This window comes from Zingiber officinale, chromosome 7B (genome assembly GCF_018446385.1).
Source record: "Zingiber officinale cultivar Zhangliang chromosome 7B, Zo_v1.1, whole genome shotgun sequence".
Taxonomy (NCBI): Eukaryota; Viridiplantae; Streptophyta; class Magnoliopsida; order Zingiberales; family Zingiberaceae; genus Zingiber; species Zingiber officinale.
In genome coordinates, this window is record NC_055999.1 from 89,842,341 (window position 1) to 89,867,455 (window position 25,115).

Below are 25,115 nucleotides of genomic sequence, written 5' to 3' on the forward strand. Positions count from 1 at the left end.
TCGGTTCTGTGACTTTTCACCAACTAGGGCACGTTGGGAACTTGCATTCTACCTCAATGTATGAAGTCGTTGAGATAGAGATTGGGTGTATCCAAAGATAATAAAGTAACATTCCATCATCTTCTTCATCTTCTCCCAATTGGTAATCTTAGCTTTGCCCTATCTATCACGTGATCATCACAACTGTTCCCACCACGCTAATACTTGGCTTTTGAGTTTGATAACAACCAATTTAACTTTTACACAATTGGATACTTCCTCATAATAAAAAATCTTCTCCACTTTGTTAAGCCAACACTGAAGTCCTTGGTTTGTAGAGTATTAGAAAACTCAGGAAGATCAACTGGATATCTGATATCTCCATATCGTTCCTCTCGACCATAGCTTTCCTAGAATTGAACACGATTGTGATATGAATTTTTGAAAGCAGACCAGAATTATTGTGTGCCACTAGACGCTTAGATAACTTTGCGAACTTGTCTTTCTAGATCTTGAATCTAGTCTTGGGTGTTATGATCACGGTACGAGGCTTCCTCAGTCGAGCCCTATCTGTCACAACCTCGATCATGGTCACCACGACCATCCATGGGATCTAAGAGCTCTGATACCAATTGATGTCAAGGATAGTGATTATTCTACGAGCTATTGAATTCGTTGATTAACATGAATACCGAAAGCAATCTTCTACAAACCTGTTGATTCAAAAAGGAATACCAAAAAATAGGAAAATAATTGACATTGCTAAAAATATTATTAATCCTAAAAACTTCTCTTAACATCAGCTGACAAGACGCTTATATAGACTCAAAACCCTAAAAAATAGAAAGAAGAGAAATCCTAATAGAAAAAAAATTAATAAACTCAAAATCCTAAAAATCCTAAAATGTAAAAGATAAAAATTACCAAAAATACATAAAATATCCAAAAATTCAAAAATTACAAAAAAAATAATAACATACTAAAAATAAAAATAAAATCCAACGAATCCTCTTACAACAAATTGGTAATTGGATATCACCCGACTGGTTGTTCAATACCCAAGTTGATTCTGTTTGGGGAATTTTTGAATCGATACGGTTGATGGACATGTTCTAGTATATTGATGATTCAGATCTTCAGCAAAATGAATTGAAAATTTGTCTATCAATTGGCCCAATCGAATGAGGTTCATTTGGCTGAGAAAAAAGGTTTTGGTCAACTAGCATAGTCGACTCTGCACTAATCAATCAACTGGTGGTAGGATTAATTGGCTGATGCTACACTGATCGATTCAAATGCAATCAAAGATGAAAGGTTTAACGACAAGATTTGGATATGATTATACAACAATCGAGTAATGATTGATGAGCAGTCAATTAATAGTCATCACATTAGCATAACAGTGTTAATTTTAAAAAAATAATTGTTTGTCCCCAAAATATTGGTGCATTAATAATTAGGTCCTCCGATGGATAATCAACATATCTAAGGTTCGAATCTTAACTACACTAGTGATATGATCACCTCAAAATTAGAAGAGGAAAAGGATATAAAAGAAGCTACTATTAACAATCTAGTGATAATATAGCCATTATATTACTTTTAACTTCATTGTATATGCTTTTCCTTTATTTTTTATATCCTATATTTGTCGATTTGTAAGAGGTTTTCCACCTCTGATGTTGCTAAGAAGGAGAAATTATAGAGGTTTTCAAGAGATTCATTTGACAGATCATACACCATGGAAAAAGAGTGGGGACGGTCGACCCACATAAAACCAATTTCGTATTGGTTCGGTTGTCTTTGTGCTCTCTATTTTCTTTCAGCTATATATTTATGTTGTAAAACATTAATATTGTAAAAAGTGGTATTCACTCCATTACAGCAACACTCAATCTAACAAGTGATATTAAAGCCTCAACGCATTAGAACTAACTGTCCATGAAACAAATGGTTGGAGATAGATTTAGATCTCAAAGTAGAGAAGGCAACTTCAGTTCATGGAAACGGAAAATGATTCTCTTCTTTAAACTCGTCATAGACATGACAGTAGCCATAGAAGAATTTATCATTAGATGATAATAATAATAATAATAACAAGTTACCTCTTTCTAGGTTGACGGAGAAATAGGAGGAGGTGGCCAAAACTAAAACAAAATTAACACGGGAGGTAGAATTACTTGAGCAAGAGATAAACAAAATTAGAAGGCACATGACTACAAAGGATTTGCAGGAAAAGGTAATAATCATGCACAAAGGATCATTAGAGGTAAAGTTGGCATGAAGAGACCTATTATAAATGAAAATAAACTTATTAACAATGTTGAAGGGAGAGCAAATCGACAACATGCATGTATAGTCCATCCTTAAATTATATGAAGGAAGGTAAATTATAGAATCAACTTATACCCGATCATCAAGTGACTTAAAAGGCGGAAAGAATTCTTTTCTGTGGATATACCTGTTGAGAATCGATCCATATTCTATTATAACAAATCTATTATCCTCTAACCAATTAGACACCCCGTAAAAACAATGGTTAACAACTAGCTACTTCGTTGCAAGAGATTTAAATGTAAGAACTTTAGATTAATTATTTTTAAAATTAAAATTGCATGCTTCCAGGGACCAGATGCTGGAAAGGAATAAGCTTACAAACATCAAAACTTGGCTCTGGTTGTAAAAGAAGAGAAAGGATAGAGCATCATCCTTGGAATTTGAAGAGTTTATAGTAGAGGAGGACAAGACAACATGCATGCATACTAACGTAAGAAATAAATCTAAATTGAATAGGGATGATTTGAAAGAGTATCTGAGGCATAAGGAGGAACGATGGATGAATAAATTATTGATACAATAGTTCTTAGGTCAAAGTTGATTAGTTTGACTAAACTTGAATTGACTCGAGTTTAAGTTTCAATGTTTGACAATATGTAAGAGAGAAATCTAATAGGTCAAGGGAGGTTGAATATTTGTCTATGGAAGTCTTAACTAGAGGTTAGGTAATAAAAAATCCTAACTGAATGTTAGGTAATGAAAAGTTCTAACTAGATGTTACGTTAATGGAGGACCGGATACTTGTCTAGGAAGTCGTAACTGAAAGTTAGGCAACGGGAAGTCCTAACTGGAAATTAGGTAACAAAAAAGTCCTAGTGAGTGAAAATAGACAGTGAAAGTCTTAGCAGGGCTAAACAGTAAAAACCTAGTTAAGAACTAGGCAATGGAAATCCAAGCGGGGCTAGACAGTGAATACCTAATTAGGAACTAGATAATAGAAATCCTAGCGGGGCTAGGCGATAAAGACCTAGTTGACAACTAGGTGTTGGTGCGGGTAGCACTAACGGTCTAACCCAGGTTTTGATGAATGACAAATAGGTTAAGTTAGTTTTGTTGTTGTCTGACACTTTGATCGAGTGTGCAGGAGAAGTCCAGACAGGTCGACGGGCTGACCGGATGTCTGGCACGAAGTCCAGCTAGGTCGACGGGCTGACCGGATAGCTGGCGAGAAGTCCAAGCGGGTTGACGGGCTGACCGGACGCTTGGCGAGAAGTCCAGCTAGGTCGACGGGCTGACCGGATAGCTGGCGAGAAGTCCAAGCGGGTCGACGGGCTGACCGGACGCTTGGCGAGAAGTCCAGACGGGTCGACGGGCTGACCGGACGTCTGGCAGGTAAGTGAGGTAAGTCACTGGAGGGGAGTGACTGCGAGGACGCGTTCCCGGGAAGGGAACATTAGGCGTCGATCCGGCTTAGATCCATTTCGGATGTCTAAGTCGAGATCGTGACTAGATTCCGGTCTCGGAAAGACGGAATCTAAGTCATACTCTTTGCTATTACTTTGTTGAACTTTAATTGTGCTAACAATCTGTTTTACAGGATATATATATTTGCCTCCGGACTAACGTTTGTCATGCAGGACGGATTCTGCGGGAAAACAGGGTCCGGGCGCCCGGAAGGAATCCAGGCGCCCGGAGGTCCGGGCGCCCGGGAGGCAAACTTTATCCTGATTTCGCATCGCCACGTGGAGCATCTCGGTTTGAGCAGCTACGTCACATTCCAGGCGCCCGGAAGGGATCCAGGCGCCCGGAACAGCATATAAAAGAAGCCCCAGACAGGAGCTTCGGAATAAAACAATTCATCTGAGAACTCTTCTACTGCTGGTCTTGCTGCTCGACGTTCAGTGCGACGCCAACAACGCTCCGACAAAGTGCTCCTTCGGTTTTTATTTAATTTCCTTGTCGGTATTGCTTTATTTTCACTAGCATTTCCTGTATTCATTCTGTAATCATATTTCGACTTGTTAGTGATTGCCCAACGAAAGTGGTCAAAGACCACGGGCCTTCGAGTAGGAGTCGTCACAGGCTCCGAACGAAGTAAAAAATATCTGTGTCTATTTTACTTTTTCGCTGCGTTTATACTCTAAATTTTTGAATCGATATTCACCCCCCCCTCTATCGAATCTAACGGTCCTACAAGTGGTATCAGAGCAGGTACCGCTCTGATTTGGTACAACCACCAATCAGACTGGGGGTGAAATTTTTTTTCTTTTTTCGGTTTTACACTCAAACTCCAAACTGGTTTATCATTTTTTTTTTTTTTTTTGAGCTAAATTGGTGCAACACCAATCTAGATTTTTCTACTATTTTTCTCTTCCCGCACTACTAATCCAAGACCAAGTCTTGGGATATTTTTTTTGGTTATTTACCTGTGCACAGAATGTCCCAACAAGAAGGATTCAGCACAGTGCGACCTCCACTCTTCAACGGGGACGACTTTCCGTATTGGAAGAAGCGCATGGAGGTCTACCTCAAAACAGACTTCGACCAGTGGATGAGCATTACGAGACCCTACAAAATTCCAGTGGACAACTCCGGGAATCTAGTGGATCCTGAAGACTGGACAGCAGATCTGAAGAAAAAAGAATCAACAGAAAATAAAGCGATCAACACTCTACAGTGCGGATTGACAAGAGAAGAACTGAACAGAGTCGGTCCACACAAAAACGCTAAAGAGCTATGGGACAAGTTGATCGAACTGCACGAGGGAACGAGCGACGCCAAGGTAACAAAACGAGACCTGCTTTTAAATAAAATTTTTAATATAAAAATGCAGGAAGGTGAAACGGCGAATCAACTCCACGCAAGAGTCAAGGACATCCTTAACGGGCTTCATGCGACAGGCCACCAGATGGAAAATAGAGACTTAATAAGGTACGCATTAAATGCTTTTCCACGTAATAGTTTGTGGGCATCAATTGTAGATGCTTACAAAATTTCAAAAAATCTTTCTGAATTAAAATTAGACGAGCTTTTCTGTGAATTAGAATTACACTAACAAACTAATGCTGGAGCCGAGAAAGGTATAGCTTTATTTGCAGGTTCCTCCAAAGAAAAGAAAAGCAAGCCTGAATTTGAAGAAGAATCTGACCAAGACTCCGAAGACGAAGAACACCTGGTGAACTTGGTAAGAAAAATGTTCACCAGGAAAAAGAGGAGCTTCAGCAAAAAGGACCTTCAAAAGGAACATGACTTGCTACGGCTGCAATAAAAAGGGACACTACAAGAACGAATGCCCAAAACTGAAGTTCGACAAACCAAAGCCAACCAAAAAGAAAGCACTCAAAGCAACGTGGGACGACTCCTCGGACGAATCGGAGGAAGAAGAGCAGAAACATCAGAGCCACCTTGCACTGATGGCCCGCGAAGCCGAAACAAAAAACGAGTCGGAAGATGAAGACGGGTCTGAACCCGAAACAAGCCACGAGTCCGTACTCGTTTCCGAAGGCTCGAATGAGGTATATTTTAATTTAAACAAAAAAAATTTTAGAATCATCTCCTGTTTAAATAGTAAATTAACTAAAGTAGAAAATGAAAACAAATCACTTCTTGAGGAAAATCAAAACCTCAAGGAACAATTAAAAAATTCGAATCCAACTCAAGATCTAACACTTGAGGAGGAGAATTTATCATTAAAAAATGAAATAAACAATTTAAAGGAGATGTTAGAAAATTTCACAACAAGATCAAAAAATTTAGACTTAATCCTAAATAATCAAAAAACATGTTATAATAAAACCGGACTAGGATATAAGTCGAATTCAAATAAAACCTTCAAATCATTAATAACCCAATACAAGTCAACCAATCTAGCTTGGGTTCCGAAAGCGTGTCTGACCACGCAAGTAGGACTTAATCAATATTATATACCTAAAGAAAAAATACATTATATAAAATTGAATAAACCAAACCAAAATCCAAAATACAAACCTAAATCAAATTCAAAATCTAAACAGTTTAAAAATCAACAAAATTATCACCAAGTTAACCATAACTATAAAAAGAATCGACACAGGCCTAAAATCAAAATTTAAATTAATGGCCAATAATTCAGGGGGAGGCTCCAGAATAGCTGGCACCTCCAAAACTAACTTACCCGACAGGGTAACCCAAAACTAACTAACCCGGCAGGGTAATTAGAATTAGAGACCAAGTTTAACTTGAATCATGGTACTGGAGAAGTTTTTGGATGATAGTACGTTAGGGAAGCTTGGGCATCGCATGTCTAGAAAGATATGACTTCGATCTGGTGCATTTGGCCAAGTGGAACTGACCGAAGCTACCCTTAAATGAATCCTAACCAGTTAGACCAAGATTTAGTACTAAGTTCCGTGGATAGGACTATTCGGAAAACCTCGAAAGATTGGTTACTTCTAATGATGTCCATGTGACTCACCAAGCTTAGAAGTTTATCCGAAGAATGCCTATTTGTGGAAACCAAAACTAAATCTGAATCTAACACACGTTAAACCAAAACTCCATAATTAAAAATCTAATTTCATCTCACAAAATCATAGGATTCCCTGATTGATAATATAGATCGGGTGAGATGAATAAGGTTTAAACTTAAAAATTAATTTCAAAATTTTAATTTTAAACTTAAAAATTAATTTCAAAATTTTAATTTTAAAACTTAAAAATTAATTTTAATTTTTAAACTTAAAAAAAAAAAAAATTATTTCAAAATTTTATTTTTAAACTTAAAAATTTTAATTTCAAAATTTTAAACTTAAAAATTTTAATTTCAAAATTTTATTTTTAAACTTAAAAAATTAATTTCAAAATTTTATTTTAAACTTAAAAAATTAATTTCAAAATTTTATTTTTAAACTTAAAAAATTAATTTCAAAATTTTAATTTTAAACTTAAAAAATTAATTTCAAAATTTTATTTTTAAACTTAAAAAATTAATTTCAAAATTTAATTTTTAAACTTAAAAAATTAATTTCAAAATTTTAATTTTAAACTTAAAAAATTAATTTCAAAATTTTAATTTAAACTTAAAAAATTAATTTCAAAATTTAATTTTAAACTTTAAAAATTAATTTCAAAATTTTATTTTTAAACTTAAAAAATTAATTTCAAAATTTTATTTTTAAACTTAAAAAATTAATTTCAAAATTTTATTTTTAAACTTAAAAAATTAATTTCAAAATTTTATTTTTAAACTTAAAAATTAATTTCAAAATTTTATTTTTAAACTTAAAAATTAATTTCAAAATTTTATTTTTTAAACTTAAAAAATTAAATTCAAAATTTTATTTTTAAACTTAAAAAAATTAAATTTCAAAATTTTTTTAAACTTAAAAATTTAATTTCAAAATTTTAATTTTAAACTTAAAAATTTTAATTTCAAAATTTTATTTTTAAACTTAAAAATTAATTTCAAAATTCTAATTTTAAACTTAAAAATTAATTTCAAAATTTTAATTTTAAACTTAAAAATTAATTTCAAAATTTTAATTTTAAACTTAAAAAATTAATTTCAAAATTTTAATTTTAAACTTAAAAAATTAATTTCAAAATTTTAATTTTAAACTTAAAAAAATTAATTTCAAAATTTTATTTTTAAACTTAAAAAATTTAATTTCAAAATTTAATTTTAAACCTAAAAATATTAATTTCAAAATTTTAATTTTAAACTTAAAAAATTAATTTCAAATTTTAATTTTAAACTTAAAAAATTAATTTCAAAATTTTATTTTTGAACTTAAAATTTTAACTTCAAAATTTTAAACTTAAAAATTAATTTCAAAATTCTAATTTTTAAAAGTTAAAAATTAATTTCAAACTTAAATAATGCATGCTCAAAAGACTAACTTTAAATCCTACTTACTGTAGGAAACCAAGTGGATTTTGGACAGTGGTTGCTCCAAACATATGACTGGAGATCACACCAAGTTCACTCAACTCACTTACAAAAGCCTAGGAACAGTTGCCTTTGGAAACAACGGCAAACTCAAGGTAATTGGTATAGGTAATATTGAATTAAAATTAGACTTTATAATTACAAATGTTTTACTTGTTGAAAATTTTAAGTATAATCTTCTAAGTATAAGTCAATTGTGTGATACTAGGTATAAGGTTAAATTTCTATCCACAGAATGTTTAATCAAACATCTAGATAATCCTACCATAAGCCTAAAAGGTTTTAGAAAAGACAACATCTACGCCATCAACTTAACCACTTCCTCCATTAAGTGTTATTTAACACAAAAAGAAGAAACTTGGTTATGGCATAGGAGGATGTCTCACACCAACTTTAGAAATATAAGTAAACTAAATGGACTTGTAAAAGGCTTACCAAAATTACCTAACTTAGATTCAACCATATGTAATGCTTGTCAACAAGGCAAACAAACTAAATCAACTCACAAACAAACAAATCAACCACAAACTAACTCAATATTAGAACTTCTACATTTAGACCTTTTTGACTCCCATGGAGTCAAATCTATAAATGGAAACTTATATTGTTTAGTAATTATAGACGATTATTCTAGGTTTACTTGGGTAAAATTCTTAAAACATAAAGATGAAACTTTTAAAATTTTTACAAATTTTTGCAAACAGATTGAAAACGAAAAAGATATTAAAATTAAAAGAATTAGAAGTGACAACGGGGGAGAATTTAAAAATCACAACTTTAACAGTTTTTGTCTAGAAAACGGTTACCATCATGAGTTCTCATGCCCTAAAACCCCCCAACAAAATGGAATTGTAGAAAGAAAAAATAGAACCTTACTTGAAGCTTCTAGAACAATGTTAAATGAGTATAACCTACCTAAATACTTTTGGGCAGAAGCCGTTAGTACATCCTACTATGTACAGAACAGAACAATAATAAATAAAACTCATAACAAAACGTTCTTTGAAATGTTTTATAATAAACAACCAAATATAAAATATTTTAAAGTATTTGGGTGCCCAGTCTTTATCTTAAATACAAGAGAACACTTAGGAAAATTCACCTCTAAAATTGAAAATTGAATTTTTGTAGGATATTCCCTAAATAGTAGAGGCTACAGAATTTACAATAAGGTTACCTTAAAAATTGAAGAAACTACTAATGTAAAATTTGAAGAAACTAAACAAGACAAAGAACCTACACAAACACCTGAGTTTGTTCCAGAAACCAACCAAACTTTAAGTCATGAAGAAGAGGAACAACATCAAGAGAGTCAACCTCCTAGAACAATAAGGGTTAACCCAAATCATCCAACTGATCAAATAATCGATGACCCAGACTTAAGAGTTCAAACCAGATCATCTTTTAGAAACCTAAGTCAAATTTCATTAATTTTAAAAATTGAACCCAAAACTGTGGATGAATCCCTACTAGACCCAGATTGGATTATAGCTATGCAAGAAGAACTAGCCCAATTTGAGCGTAATGAGGTTTGGGACCTAGTCCCACCACCTAAGAATAAGAAAATAATAGAAACAAAATGGGTATTCAGAAACAAACTAAGTGAAACTGGGGAAATTACTAGAAATAAGGCTAGGCTGGTTGCCAAAGGATTTAGTCAAGTTGAAGGACTTGACTATGATGAAACATATGCCCCAGTAGCCAGATTAGAATCCATTAGAATGTTACTAAGTTATGCAGCCCATAAGGGATTCAAACTATACCAAATGGATGTTAAGTCTGCCTTTCTTAATGGACTAATTAAAGAAGAAGTTTATGTAGGTCAGCCTCCTGGGTTTGAAAGTCTAGAACACCCTGATTATGTTTTTAAATTAAAGAAAGCACTATATGGACTTAAACAAGCACCTAGGGCATGGTATGAGAGGTTAACATCTTACTTAACATCTAAAGGATTCAAACAAGGTCAAATTGACCCAACCTTGTTTGTTAAATCATTAAATACAGACATATTTATTGCACAAATATACGTAGATGATATAATATTCGGCTCAACAAATTCAGAATTTTTAGAAGAATTTATTAATCTAATGGAAAAAGAATTTGAAATGAGCTTAGTAGGAAAATTAACCTATTTCTTAGGATTACAAATCAAACAAACAAATGAAGGGAATTATATTTATCAACATAAATACACCAAAGAATTACTTAAAAAATTCGGAATGGAAAATACAAAAGAAATAAAAACACCTATGGCAGTAAACACAATCTTAGATAGTGACCCAAATGGAAAATCAATTGATTTAAAACATTATAGAAGTGCAATAGGTAACCTACTGTACTTAACTGCAAGCCGACCTGATATTTTATTTACAGTTAGTATGTGTGCTAGATACCAAACTTGTGCTAAGGAATCCCATTTGACACAAGTTAAAAGAATTTTTAGGTATCTTAAAGGAACAACAAATGTAGGAATCTGGCATCCTAGGACAAATAATTTTGAACTAATAGGGTATTCTGACTCAGATTATGCTGGATGCAAATTAGACTGCAAAAGCACAAGTGGTGGATGCCAATTATTAGGTTCATCACTTGTTAGCTGGTTTAGTAGAAAGCAACATTGTGTTGCTCTATCCACAACTGAGTCAGAATACATAGCTATAGGCGAATGTGTTGCACAATTATTATGGATGATGCATACTTTAAAAGATTTCAACTTAAATATCACAAATGTAAAAGTATTAATTGACAATATAAGTTCAATTAACTTAACCAAAAATCCTGTGCATCATTCAAGAACCAAACATATTGAAATTAGGCATCACTTCATCAGGGATCATGTTACTAAAGGTGATATTGAACTCAAGTACATTGAGTCCAAATCAAATTTAGCTGACATTTTTACAAAACCACTCCCTGAAAGTGAATTTAGCAACTTACGGCGAAAATTAGGGATGTGCTTGATAGACTAGTTTTTTTAAAAAAAAATGGCTTTATCAAATTATAAGTTAAACTTGTTTGTTTTCAAAACTTACCATTTTTAGATTTTCAAAAACAGTTTTGGCCTTAGACTAGTTTTGAATCCCTAGAAAGCATGTACCCATAGGACTAGTTTTTGAGCATCTCACCAACACCTTAGGTTTACCTTGCTTGTGTTTGACAAACATAGAAAGGGGTGAGATGCATAGGCCAACTGTCTGGACTTAAGATGCTTATTTCAGTGCATCAGCATAAGTCTGGACGTTAAATACAACTCAGACATTAATCAGATTAAGTTCATCAGTCAAGTCAAACACTGACTGTTTATAATCAACTTAATCTGACTAACCAAGTGAAAGTTACTATCTTCTGATAGTTAGTTAGTACCTAATTGGTTAGACAGCTGTTTAATTTTAAGTGTCAAGTTCAGGGGGAGAAATTAATCAAAATTCTATGTGTTTGACAAATGCTTTTAAAAAAAAAAAAAAAAAACTAGCTTATGTTTGAACATTAATTTACAAAAACAGTTAAATTTAACTAAGTGTTTGAAAAACTTGAAAGTTTAATCCCACCTAATTTTCAAACCTGATTTAAAATGTTGACTATTGAAAATTAAACTTTCCAAATTTAGCCTTTATCAAATTAGCCTTAAAAATTATTTTGGCAAATTTAATCTTACTCGTTTAACTTTTGCTTTGTTTTGAAAGATTGAAGTTAAAAATTTTAAAAGTAAATGTTACTCAAACCTGAAAAGAAAAATTTACCTTTTGAAAAGTTGAAACACCTAATTTAAAAAATTTTCACGCTTGAGAAGTTAAAACTTTAAATTTATACTTTTCAAAATTCAATCAAACTCAGATTTTCCCCCAAGTCAACTTGATTTTTTCCTTGGATTTAAAAAATTGTTTTCTTAAACCAAACTCAGACTTCTTCAAGATTAGCTGTGATTAGTTTTACAGAAACTCTACACTATGATTGTTTACCCTTGTTTTTTTTTATGAATGCCAAAGGGGGAGGGTTAGGTGGTTAAGTTAGATAAACCAAATTGAAAACACTGAAACTAACTGTAAAACCAATGTACCTGGCTTTTTCGTTCTTTCACTAACTTAACCAAGTTGTCATTCCATCAAAAAGGGGGAGATTGTTGGTGCGGGTAGCACTAACGGTCTAACCCAGGTTTTGATGAATGACAAATAGGTTAAGTTAGTTTTGTTGTTGTCTGACACTTTGATCGAGTGTGCAGGAGAAGTCCAGACAGGTCGACGGGCTGACTGGATGTCTGGCACGAAGTCCAGCTAGGTCGACGGGCTGACCGGATAGCTGGCGAGAAGTCCAAGCGGGTCGACGGGCTGACCGGACGCTTGGCGAGAAGTCCAGCTAGGTCGACGGGCTGACCGGATAGTTGGCGAGAAGTCCAAGCGGGTCGACGGGCTGACCGGACGCTTGGCGAGAAGTCCAGACGGGTCGACGGGCTGACCGGACGTCTAGCAGGTAAGTGAGGTAAGTCACTGGAGGGGAGTGACTGCGAGGACGCATTCCCGGGAATGGAACATTAGGCGTCGATCCGGCTTAGATCCATTTCGGATGTCTAAGTCGAGATCGTGACTAGATTCCGGTCTCGGAAAGACGGAATCTAAGTCATACTCTTTGCTATTACTTTGTTGAACTTTAATTGTGCTAACAATCTATTTTACAGGATATATATATTTGCCTCCGGACTAACGTTTGTCGTGCAGGACGGATTCTGCGGGAAAACAGGGTCCGGGCGCCCGGAAGGAATCCAGGCGCCCGGAAGGGATCCGGGCGCCCGGGAGGCAAACTTTATCCTGATTGCGCATCGCCACGTGGAGCATCTCGATTTGAGCAGCTACGTCACATTCCAGGCGCCCGGAAGGGATCCAGGCGCCCGGAACAGCATATAAAAGAAGCCCCAGACAGGAGCTTCAGAATAAAACAATTCATCTGAGAACTCTTCTACTGCTGGTCTTGCTGCTCGACGTTCAGTGCGACGCCAACAACGCTCCGACAAAGTGCTCCTTCGGTTTTTATTTAATTTCCTTATCGGTATTGCTTTATTTTCACTAGCATTTCCTGTATTCATTCTGTAATCATATTTCGACTTGTTAGTGATTGCCCAACGAAAGTGGTCAAAGACCACGCGCCTTCGAGTAGGAGTCGTCACAGGCTCCGAACGAAGTAAAAAATATCTGTGTCTATTTTACTTTTTCGCTGCGTTTATACTCTAAATTTTCGAATCGATATTCACCCCCCCCTCTATCGAATCTAACGGTCCTACACTAGGCAGTAGAACTCCAGCAGGGATAGGCAAGGGAAAGTCTAAGTGGATCAAAGGTTGACTTGACACTTGGTGATCGGAAGTCAACGGGAGTTGGCACGAGATGAAAAGTTCAAATAGGTCAAGGGTTGACCGAACACTTAGTAAAGAAGTCCTAATAGGTCAAGAGTGACAGGATACTAAGCAAGGAGAAGCCCCAATGAGCCACAAATGACTTTAGGGTTAGACAAAGGAACCCTAAACTTGATTTCAAAGTTTAGGGTTGGGCAATCGATTTAACTCAATCAAATAGCCCAAGGCCAATCGATTAAGCATATTGCCTAATCGATTAGAACGATTAGATTGATTCTCTAATCGATTAGGAGATTTTCGTGAAACACAGTAATGCTCTGAATCGATTGGCTAATCAATTAGGTCTTATGTTAATCGATTAGGACAATCGATTAAGGGTGTTTTCGTGTGAGAATAAAAGGACTTGGAATCAATTGGAGCAATTGATTCAAGCTTCGCCAATCGATTAGAGTAATCGATTGAAACATGTTCGCGAGAGTATGGTAGGTGCTCGATTGGGAAATCGATTGACAGATTCTCGTGAGAACAGAAAGCTTCTGAATCGATTGGAAAATCGATTAGAAGTTGCTGCATCAAATAGTATGGGTCACTAATTGATTAGTTAGGCAAAAAAGAATTATTTTGCAGGAGACGTTGAAGCAATTCTAAAAAAGTATTTTCATGAAGATTTAAAACACACTCATTTACACCAGTTCTTGAGGGCATGGAGGAGAAGTGTTGTTGCATTTCCAACCACCAAGAGACAATCCAAAGCAACAAGCAAGCATCCAAAGCAAAGAATTCATTGTAAAGTGTTATGCTTTCATTTTTCATTCGTTTTTGGTGGTGCTTGAATTTTGTTCTTGTGATAACAGTTTGTATGAGACTTCTCTACCTCCGAAAAGTTTTCAAGAAGGAGAGATTTCATAGTGGATGAAATCGTGAGAGCTAGACCCTTGGATTACTTATAAGGTGGAGACCAAGTAAAACAAAGGTATTAGCATTGCTTCAAGTTTTCCATGGTAAATCATCTTCAAAGAAGTGAACGAAGCTATTCACCCCCTCTAGCATTGCTTCAAGGTGAAGCCCTAAATTGTAAAAAGTCAAAGGACTCATCATTCTCAACTTCAAAATAGACTTCCGAAATGGATTCGAGTACAACACCCGAGCACCTCCGCGATTTAGATTGGGAGGTTTTAATCTTTGGAGATCAAGGGTCAAAAAAATTTTCATGATGGAGCTAGAGCAATGATTTGCTCTAATAGAGGGATTTCAAGCTCTAACAAATAGCAAAGAGAAACTCCTTAAGAATAAGAAATGGACTAAGGAGAAAATCAAGAGATAAGAGGCTAATGACAAGGTAGTCAAATTGTTAGTTAATGTATTACCAAGCATCATCTTGTGCAAAATTAAAGAATATCAAGATACCAAAGAGCAAGTTGGCAAAGCTTCATGAATATCCAACCTCAATGCAAAGTGAAGCTAAATTCAAAGAGGAAGACTTATTGGATGGAGAACATTAGGTTTTAGAGGTTGAGAGATGCTCAACATCCAAGAATGAAGTTGAAGAGACATCTACCTCAAGGATTAAGAGAAAGTGTAGTTCATTGACACCGAAACAAGAAGAAATCTCGATATCCAAATCAAATGAAGAATCATGTGTCCCCCTATGAGTAAAGAAGATACAACAATTTTAATTTATAAAAATAAAAATCATATCATATGCTTTGAGTGTAAGGAGAATGGATATTATAAGAACAAGTATCCAAGATAGTCAAGAAGAAGACTAAAGTGGCACCTAAGGTGAAGGAAAAATCAGAAGTCAATCCCATGATATGAAAGGGCAAAGAGCACATTGTATACTTCTCTTGCAATCAAAAGGAACATTATCGATATTAATATCCAAAGGGAAGGAATCCGACCAAAAATAAAGGAGGAAGCTCAAATCAAGGGAGATCTTCCAAGGGCAAAACTAAGGTACCATCAATTAATAGTACTTATTTAAGTCATGAAAAGATACATGTCAGAATAACTTTTATGATTTTAAAGCATATTATTATGAAAATAGGAAGCATGATAATCCTAAGGAGAATTATAATTCATATCATGCTAGAATAATCCTACCTAAGGATAGAAAAGTAAGAAATAATCTAGGAAAAAATTCTAAGAATATTAGATATATGCCTAAAAGAAAAAATACTTAAAGAAATCATGAAAAATCTAAATTTAAAGATTTAAGGTTTGAAAATTAAGTCTTGAGGTTAAGACTTGAAAATTTGAAGAAGACCCTAGAGAAAATGACAAATAATATTAAAGGATCTAAAAAGCAAAACTTTAGGTAAGGAAGACAAGAGGCATTTATGGACAAGAAAGGTTTGGGATTAAAACCTAAGTCCAAGGAACGCATGACCTCTTACCATAAAGTTTCATAAGCTATAGAACTAATCCTAGGTATAGGAGTCAAGTCAAGATTATAAGGTAAGTTATCCCTAGAGTTGATCCTAAGAAGACTAGTATGACTAAGGATTTTAATAAGTCAAAGAAAGTCATTAGGAAGATTTCTAGGAAAGTTATTTCTAGTGAGTACCTAGAACATTCAAGGAGTATAGGATCAATGACATGCTAGAGGGGGGTGAATAGCACTCGTGGCTAATTCGTTCATTTCAGAAAACACACAAAATACGTAGTGGAATAACGAAGGAGAACAAGAGCAACACTAACACAGTTTTCTATTACTTGGTTTGAATCCTATGACGACTCCTACTCCAAAGTCGTCGATCGTTGATCACTTTCGGTGGGAAATCACTAATAATTCGAATAAAGATTACAAAACTTGAAGTACAATATAACAAAGCTACCGATAATAATAAAATTAGAAGTCTTTCGTCGGTTGTCGGAGCAGCGTTGAAGAGAGCAATAGTTGTTCGTTCTTGATGTCGAAAATTGTGTTGTTGAAGCAACTGGTCAACACCTCCTTAAATAGCCAAGCTAGGTCTGATCCAGATCCACTGATCTCGGGATCAAGTTTGACTCGTCGCTGATCGGACGACCGATCCCCGGGTTCAGTCGACCGATCCTGCCTTAATCGATCCATCTTCCTGTCCAGATTCAGTTTCGGATGAGTCCTCGTTCAGTCGACCGATCATGTAGTTCGATCGACCGATCCCACTATCCTCACTAGCTTATCTGGTCTGATCTGATCAATCCGACCTGATTTCGATCACCGTATATTGGTGTCGACATTTTTGCATGTCACAAGGCGCTCCAAATTAATAAAGATTGGAACCCAATTAAGCTAAAGAAAATGCGTGTAGTAAGGAGTCCCAAGTCGTATTTTTCCGAGGACTAACTAGTAAAAGTGTGTAAATTCTAGAGTTGGTTCCAATCAAAGTATTACATCACAAGATCAAATAATAAGATCAAATAAGGTTCATTCTCATCTAAACATGATCCATTTCCTTCTCAACAAATAAGCATCAATTAAATTCAGATTTAAATGCACCATTGAAACAATTAATGCAATTCCCTCATCTTCAATCAACAATCAATTCATAATCGCATTCAAATTCAACACTTAACTCATCCACCAAGTCTTCACTTCTCACTAACAATCAACCACATTCTACAAAGGTGAACAATGAAAAGTTTAAGTGATTCATTCATCAATCAAGCTCATTAACAGCCACCTCAACATTCAATGAGTCAAACAAGTATTTCCTAAATTCATGAATTGACCAATCCTAACTTATAGAAACCGAAGCAAAGAATTTCAAGTAAAATAAAATTGCAAACCAAGTTAGTAGCTAACATTACTGTAATTGCAGAAATCTTAAGGAATTAGAATTCGAATCAGAAATAAGAACTGGGTTTTTGCAACAAAGAAAATCAAAACAGAATTGCATAAGAAAAACTCAAACAAATTAAAATAGCAAAGTAATGGATCAGATCTGAGGATCTGAACATGAACATCAACAATTCAAAGACAAAACAAATAAATCTAAACCCTAAGCATTCCTCAATCCGGATCCCGTAGCAAAAACTCCTCCAATCTGCTGTAAAACCAACAGAAATGCTCTCGGAACCCCTATAAGCATTCAACAACAATCAAACAAACTTCCAGCTATTTCCATAGGGCACTCACAGCTCACGGAAACCTCCGTTCAAGCTCCATCCATCTGGAAACCTCATCGGCCGAAGAAACAGAGCCCAGGTCCTGTGAAGTTGCAAACCAGATCGAATGGCCAATTCAACACAGTTTGGCTGCGGAATGGAGATCGGAAAAGATCCAGTAGCATCTGAGAAACCTCCCTTCAGCTCTGGTGGATGCGAAGATCGCCGATTGGGAGACCTCCACAATCGGAATCGCGGCGATGAAACAGAACCCAAATCGCCATTCGGGAAACCTCCCTCAAGCTCTCTGATCACCGGAAGATGAACGCCGGCAGCTGATGATCTTCGTCGTCGAAGAAACCAAGCTCTCGGATCTGGAACGTGGAATGGGAACTCGGCCGCCGCAAGGAAGAAGACGATGACACTGTAGCGGAAATCACGAAGCCGAGCCCGTCTTCTGCACTGTAGCTTCTCAGATTTAAATCAGAGCTGGATCTGATCGGACGGCTGAGATGGTTCCGGGCTAAATCAACGGTGAAAAGTCATCCAAAATATGATCTGAAGGTACTGATGTTGATCTAGGGTCTGGATCTACTCTCCTGTAGGTCGGATCGATCAGATCATCACTGGATGGTCTAGATCCGACTAGTCTTCAATGAACGGTCCAGATTAATCCGGCTGGATCAATGGCTGGATGAACTCAGATCTGGATCAAAACTTCTGAATCTTCATAAATAGCTCAGATCTGCTCCCCAGTAAGTTGGATCGGCCATATCTTCAACGGATGGCTCAGATCTGCTCAATCTTGGATGAACGGCCTATAATGCTCCGAGGCTTGATCGACTTGATTAGCCCTTGATTTGAGCCCAAATGCAGCCTGATCTGATCGGGTCCATGACCCTTTTGATGCCTATAAAATAAGGATCAAATATTAGCATCAAATTAATCCATAATAACATAATTTGCAATTTAGTCATAAATTGATACAATGTATAAAAGTGTAATGTAAATATGGGTTCTATATATGAAAACTACATCAAACCATGATTATATGAATGAGAATAGTATAGTAAAATCATGGTTATCAAATTCCCCCACACTTACCCTTGAACGTCCCGTGAAAGTAAAGAAAACTAAAAATCATCTCCATAGAAAATTCCCTAGCAATACCTAAAAATGGTAAAAAGAATTTAACTAAGATCATCTTAAGATCACAAACAATCATGAATACAATCCAACAATAATCAGTAGGTATGGTAGTTTCAATCCAATTGAAAAATTAAACAAGTTGCAATCTCACAAGGGATTTACCTAATCTATCTCTCACACTCAAGCATGTGTATAAGTGGAGCTCACTCAATGCAACTCACAACATTTCACTACCATAAGCTTGCTTATATTCTACTTCTCCACCACTATAAAACATAGCATACATGAATCAAAAGGATTTATCAATAAGAATTGAAATGGAAGCAAGAAGAACAATGAAAGTGGATGAAATGGCAAAAGAAAAGAATTCAATGAAGAAAATGAGAGAATGAGAGTGTTGGAGGAATATACTTGATGAGTTGACCAATTTGATGTATAAAGAGATGAATACCATTTGTTATTACCACTTCAAAGTATCAAGCTAACCTCTCCTTCAATTTGAATGCAAACATAGAATCTTGATACTCTATCTCCAACTTTGATACTCTCTTGAATGTGCCATTTTTTCAAAAATTTTCTTTTTTCTTCACTGTTTTCCACTTCAATTTCAACATTTGGAACTAAAATAATTCAATATCACCTTATGGAAAAGAGCTCCCTCCCCCACACTTAAAGTATTGTCCGTCTCGGACAATGAAACATATTATGACACTCTTCTAACCACTTATGTCTTCCTTCATTGATTCTGTAGTTCCTTTTCTTCTTCTTATTTCCTATTCTCTGTTTTTGTAAATCTGCTAGATCAGAATCAAATCCAGCAATTGGTACAAAATAGATTCTGAATTCATTAACTGTATATGCATCTCTATTGCATTTTTGGAAAACGAAAACAAGCTTCATTAATCACCTACAGCAGCCCTTTTACATCAGATTCTAAACCAATCTCTGGTATCCAGATTAAGCAACCACATTATCAGATTTCGACATCAAACTTGTAATTGTTGATACATTAACTTCATCTCTGTAGAAATACATGTCACAGAAATCAAAGAAATCACACCACTGCACATCATTTGCAAATTCAACTAGGCATTTACAGGAATCACAGCCACTGAATTCTACATTTCATCCACAGCAATAACAATCATTCTGTTGAAAATTTTCTACTACAAAGAAACTGGATAATTCCATAAATCTATTCCATTGTCTATGCATGCTTTAAATCATATAAGATGAATGTCAATGATCAACCAGAATTGCAAGCCAAACATGTTGAGAAACAAAAAACTTGAAAATTTTCTGATTTCAAATTAAATCACTGTTGTTTTAACTCTTAGTAAGTTGCATTTGTCACAAAAGTAAGAATTCGAAATTCAGTAACTAGGAATCAGCTTCAAGCTCTAGAAACTTCAAAAGAGTAAGAACTCTAATGTGCTTAGCTGCTGGTCAATTTTCAGGAATTCTACAGAATTTGTTCTTCTTTCTTTTTCTGTTCTGTGTCACTCTGATTTGGCAATTTCAGAAATCCAATGCAAGCTTCCAATTTCAGAACTCCAGTACTAAACATCTCCCCAATTCAATATAAAATTCATTGCTAAAATCTGAAATCTGTAACTCAATTTCAGAACCAAGAATTCAAAGAGATCCTAAATGGATACATGAAGATTTAAACTTGGAAACAACATCATTCAACACTTAACAAATAGGAATTTAACTCTCCTTGTTTCTGATCAGCAACTGGTTTGAAATCAAATTTTTGACAATTCAAAATTCAGATTTGCAAGACAAAAACAGGATTTGCAGAAGCAGAATTCAACTTTCAGATTCTTGTTTCTGTTATTTTTAAAACCATTTGATCAGCTCCCTAATTCCTATCTTAACAGCAAGCATTTTCTCTGTTCGAACTCCAATTCTGAAGCAAAATTACTCAATTTTGAGGTCTGGAATACTTAAAGCTTCTCTTTAGATCATGCTGAGAAAGAAAGCATTATCAGTTGGCACATGGCAATAGCTCACTTGGCCTTTTGGAATCCACATTATCAGCTCCTAAGAGATGCAAGATTTTCATTTATCAATTCTCTACAGCAGTCTTGTTCACAGAAGATCAGATTTCCTTCACTAATCAGTTTCAACGAAATAAATTACAGAATCACTAAACAACTAGAATTCGACCTTCAATTTCAATTCTGATATAACTAATAATCAGAAGTTGCCAATTGAATTTACCACTTATACTTGATTCTCAGATCAGACTTGGCACATGTATTCTGTTGCATTTACAGAATTTCCAAGTTTGCAGCCTTGTATCAGACAACATGAAGCAAATTTGGAGCTGTTGTAACAAAAACTATCAAATTGCTCAGCTGTAAAATCATTACTGCATTTAGTCTCAACCTTGCTATCATAATACAGATCAGAATTTCAGCAACTGATTCTATGATTTCCTTTTTCTTCTCTTCACTGATCAAATAACATTATAAGAACTCAGCATCAGAATCTGCCTTTCAGAAACTCAGCCTTCAATTCTAGAGTTTCAGAGTTGATAATCCAGGTAAATTCCAGCATTCTGCAGAACCACTACTGCTCCAGCAGTAGCATAATTCAGATTCTCAGCTCGAGTGTCATATTTCACTACATTTCAACATCAAAAACTAGCACAGTTCAGCAGGTTTCAGATTTTCATTTTCCAGATTCCAGTTTCATACATTAATAGTTTTCAGTTCAGCATCAAACCTGAAACTACAGCATTTCAAATGTCAAGTAGCACTCAAAGAATTCACTTGATTATGACTTCTGGTTGATAATCTGTAATCAATTTGGCACAGAAAATTTTGAACTGTCCTACTTGAGTATCAGCCAAACAAATTCATCTTTTCTTTTCTTCCAACAGAAACCTTGGACTCAAATGGAATTGCTTCAACTTTTGAATTCTGAAACACAATTCTACAACTTCTGCATTCAGGTTTTTATAACTGAATTTCTGCAATTCTGGAATCTTTATGAACTATGGCAATCAATTGCTCACTAACAATTAACTTGAATTCAATTCATTTGGCTAAAAACTATACTCCAAAAATTAGCACAGAATACTGCCCAAAGAATAGAATTCAGCAACTTCATTGAGTTTCCAGCAACTTGATATTTTCAGAATTTAAGCTTCCTTCTCTCTAATCAAGCCATAATCTTTAATTCTCATTTAGCTTCCAGTAAATGCAAGCTTGAATTCCATTGTTCCCTGATCAGATAGCTCCAACACAATGTTCAGATTCAGCATTTTTTAAATCTTCTTCAACCTATGTCTTCAAATAGCTTGAATGTATCACCAAAGTAACAATTTCTAGAATTCAAGACTATTTAAGCTTGCTCTATACATGAATAAACTCAAGGAATGATTAAGTTAAGCATTCAATCTAATGAACCATCAATTCACATCTTCCCTATTCAGAAAAACATTCCACTCCAATCTCAAAATTCCCAATCTCATGAACTTTGATCATATGTAATTTCTTCCCCCACACTTAATTCTTTGTCCATCTAGTCGATTCAACTCACCAAGAATTCAACCAAAACTCCCAATGAAAGAATGACAAGCAAAGATACTAAAGAATTCGAATTCTAGATGAGAATGTTTCAAGAAAATTGTGGAGAAAGGAATTAGAATTTATGATAAAACGAAAATGACAAATATCCTTCATTTCATGCATACATATGCTATTGTGACTTTGAAAAGAAGCAAAGCAAGTTCTAGAGTTTAATTTGCTATGAGTGCATGCCACACAAAATAAAATAGTGATTAGGCTTTAAGTGGTCCTCTCTAGGTGATTTTCAAGCAATCAAGCTCAATTTATCAAATCGGAGTCCATCACCAAATTAACCAATATCATGTAAGAAAAGCATCCAATCATGTTACATGACCTAAATTGATGATCAAATTTAAGAAACTTTTACCATCTTAAAAATATTACTAGAAACTTCCATGGAGAATTTTATTCCAATGAAATGCTATGGTACTAAACAAAATGCAAAATATGAAAGCAAAGTGTTGGAAACAAAATGCCAAATGCAAAGTATGAACCTTAAGAAATGCATAAAAAGAATTTATTAAGTAAACATGAATTAAAATGCAAAAGAAAGTGAAATTGGAACCAACTCCCCTAGATTCCGGTGGTCGAAGAAGATTGAGAAGAATAATCCATGCCGGTAGTGGAGTACTTTTGGTTCCACTCAATTCCTTTTTATTCTTCATTTTTCCTTTCAAAGCTTTTTCTGGAGGACGGAGGCGGTTCAGTTCAAGCATCCACTCCGGAAGCTTATGTTCTCCTACAACATCAATCAAAGAAAACGTCTCCCACACGCATGTGAGGTAAAAAGAAGATAGGAGAATATTAGTGTGGGTAAAATATGTATCAAGAAATGAATCACATCTAATAAAGTCAACAATTGGTACCTCAATGAAATTTTCTGATAAATCATAAGAAAAACTCACCTTTTCATGTTGAAAGGTACCTGGAGTGGTGATTGTTACCTCCTTTTCATCATGATATGGCTCAAGCTCTTGTTATGGTGAATGTACATCCTCATGTAGTGATTCTTGGGTGCTTGGCTCCATAGCACAAGTCCCTACACTTACATCTTCAACTCTTGGTGATTCTTGAGGTAATGCTTCCAGTAAGCACTCCCCTACACTTAAATCATCTTCAAAAACATGCTCAGAACCTGATTCACTAACAACATCTTCAACAACAAAATCATTAGGATCAGAAATTTGCATAATTACATAATCATCACAAAAATTACTAGAAAAATCATGTGAATTGATAGAAGTAGGATCAGGCCAGACAGAATCGCTACTTTCCATCTCTCCACTGGAGTTTTGTGCTTGCGGCTGATTGATGGATGATGCAATTTGATCTAATTAAATCTGTATGTTCTGTATCCTTGAAAATTGTTGCTCTTGATGTTCGATCATTTGTTGCATCATCTCCCTGAGTTTCCATGTTGATTCATCCATCTGAGGTTCGTTTTGTTGAAAAGGTTGTGGGATAAAATTTGTTGAAACTTCTTGAAATCTATATGAACTCTGGTAGGTAGGATATGGCTCAACAAATGGTCCTTGTGCACTTTCATACCTGAAACATGAATTATCCACCCAATTAGCATTAAAACCATTTGAAAATGACTCATACCTATTTTGTTGATCCAAATTTGGGTAAAACTGATACTCAGGTTGAAAACACTGATAACTCTCCATTCCACCTTCAAAATTCTGAAAATACGGATCCATGCTAAAGAAATCTCCTGTTCTTTCAAAACAACACTACAAATCAATGTTAGAAGATTCTAGAGCATAAAGTTTCAATCTTATTAAAACATGATCAGTAAAAGCAATTAATAATTCAAGAACAACCCAACATGAAAATACAAAAGAGAAATAAGCAATCAAATCAATCAACATGCTCACAAATAAAATCAATCAATACACAATCTAAAATTATACACACTACTAGTTAGTTGCTCCCCGGCAACGGCGCCAAAATTTGGTGTCGACCTTTTTGCATGTCACAAGGCGCTCCAAATTAATAAAGATTGGAACCCAATTAAGCTAAAGAAAATGCGTGTAGTAAGGAGTCCCAAGTCGTATTTTTCCGAGGACTAACTAGTAAAAGTGTGTAAATTCTAGAGTTGGTTCCAATCAAAGTATTACATCACAAGATCAAATAATAAGATCAAATAAGGTTCATTCTCATCTAAACATGATCCATTTCCTTCTCATCAAATAAGCATCAATTAAATTCAGATTTAAATGCACCATTGAATCAATTAATGTAATTCCCTCATCTTCAATCAACAATCAATTCATAATCGCATTCAAATTCAACACTTAACTCATCCACCAAGTCTTCACTTCTCACTAACAATCAACCACATTCTACAAAGGTGAACAATGAAAAGTTTAAGTGATTCATTCATCAATCAACTCATTAACAGCCACCTCAACATTCAATGAGTCAAACAAGTATTTCCTAAATTCATGAATTGACTAATCCTAACTTATAGAAACCGAAGCAAAGAATTTCAAGTAAAATAAAATTGCAAACCAAGTTAGTAGCTAACATTACTGTAATTGCAGAAATCTTAAGGAATTAGAATTCGAATCAGAAATAAGAACTGGGTTTTTGCAACAAAGAAAATCAAAACAGAATTGCATAAGAAAAACTCAAACAAATTAAAATAGCAAAGTAATGGATCAAATCTGAGGATCTGAACATGAACATCAACAATTCAAAGACAAAACAAATAAATCTAAACCCTAAGCATTCCTCAATCCGGATCCCGTAGCAAAAACTCCTC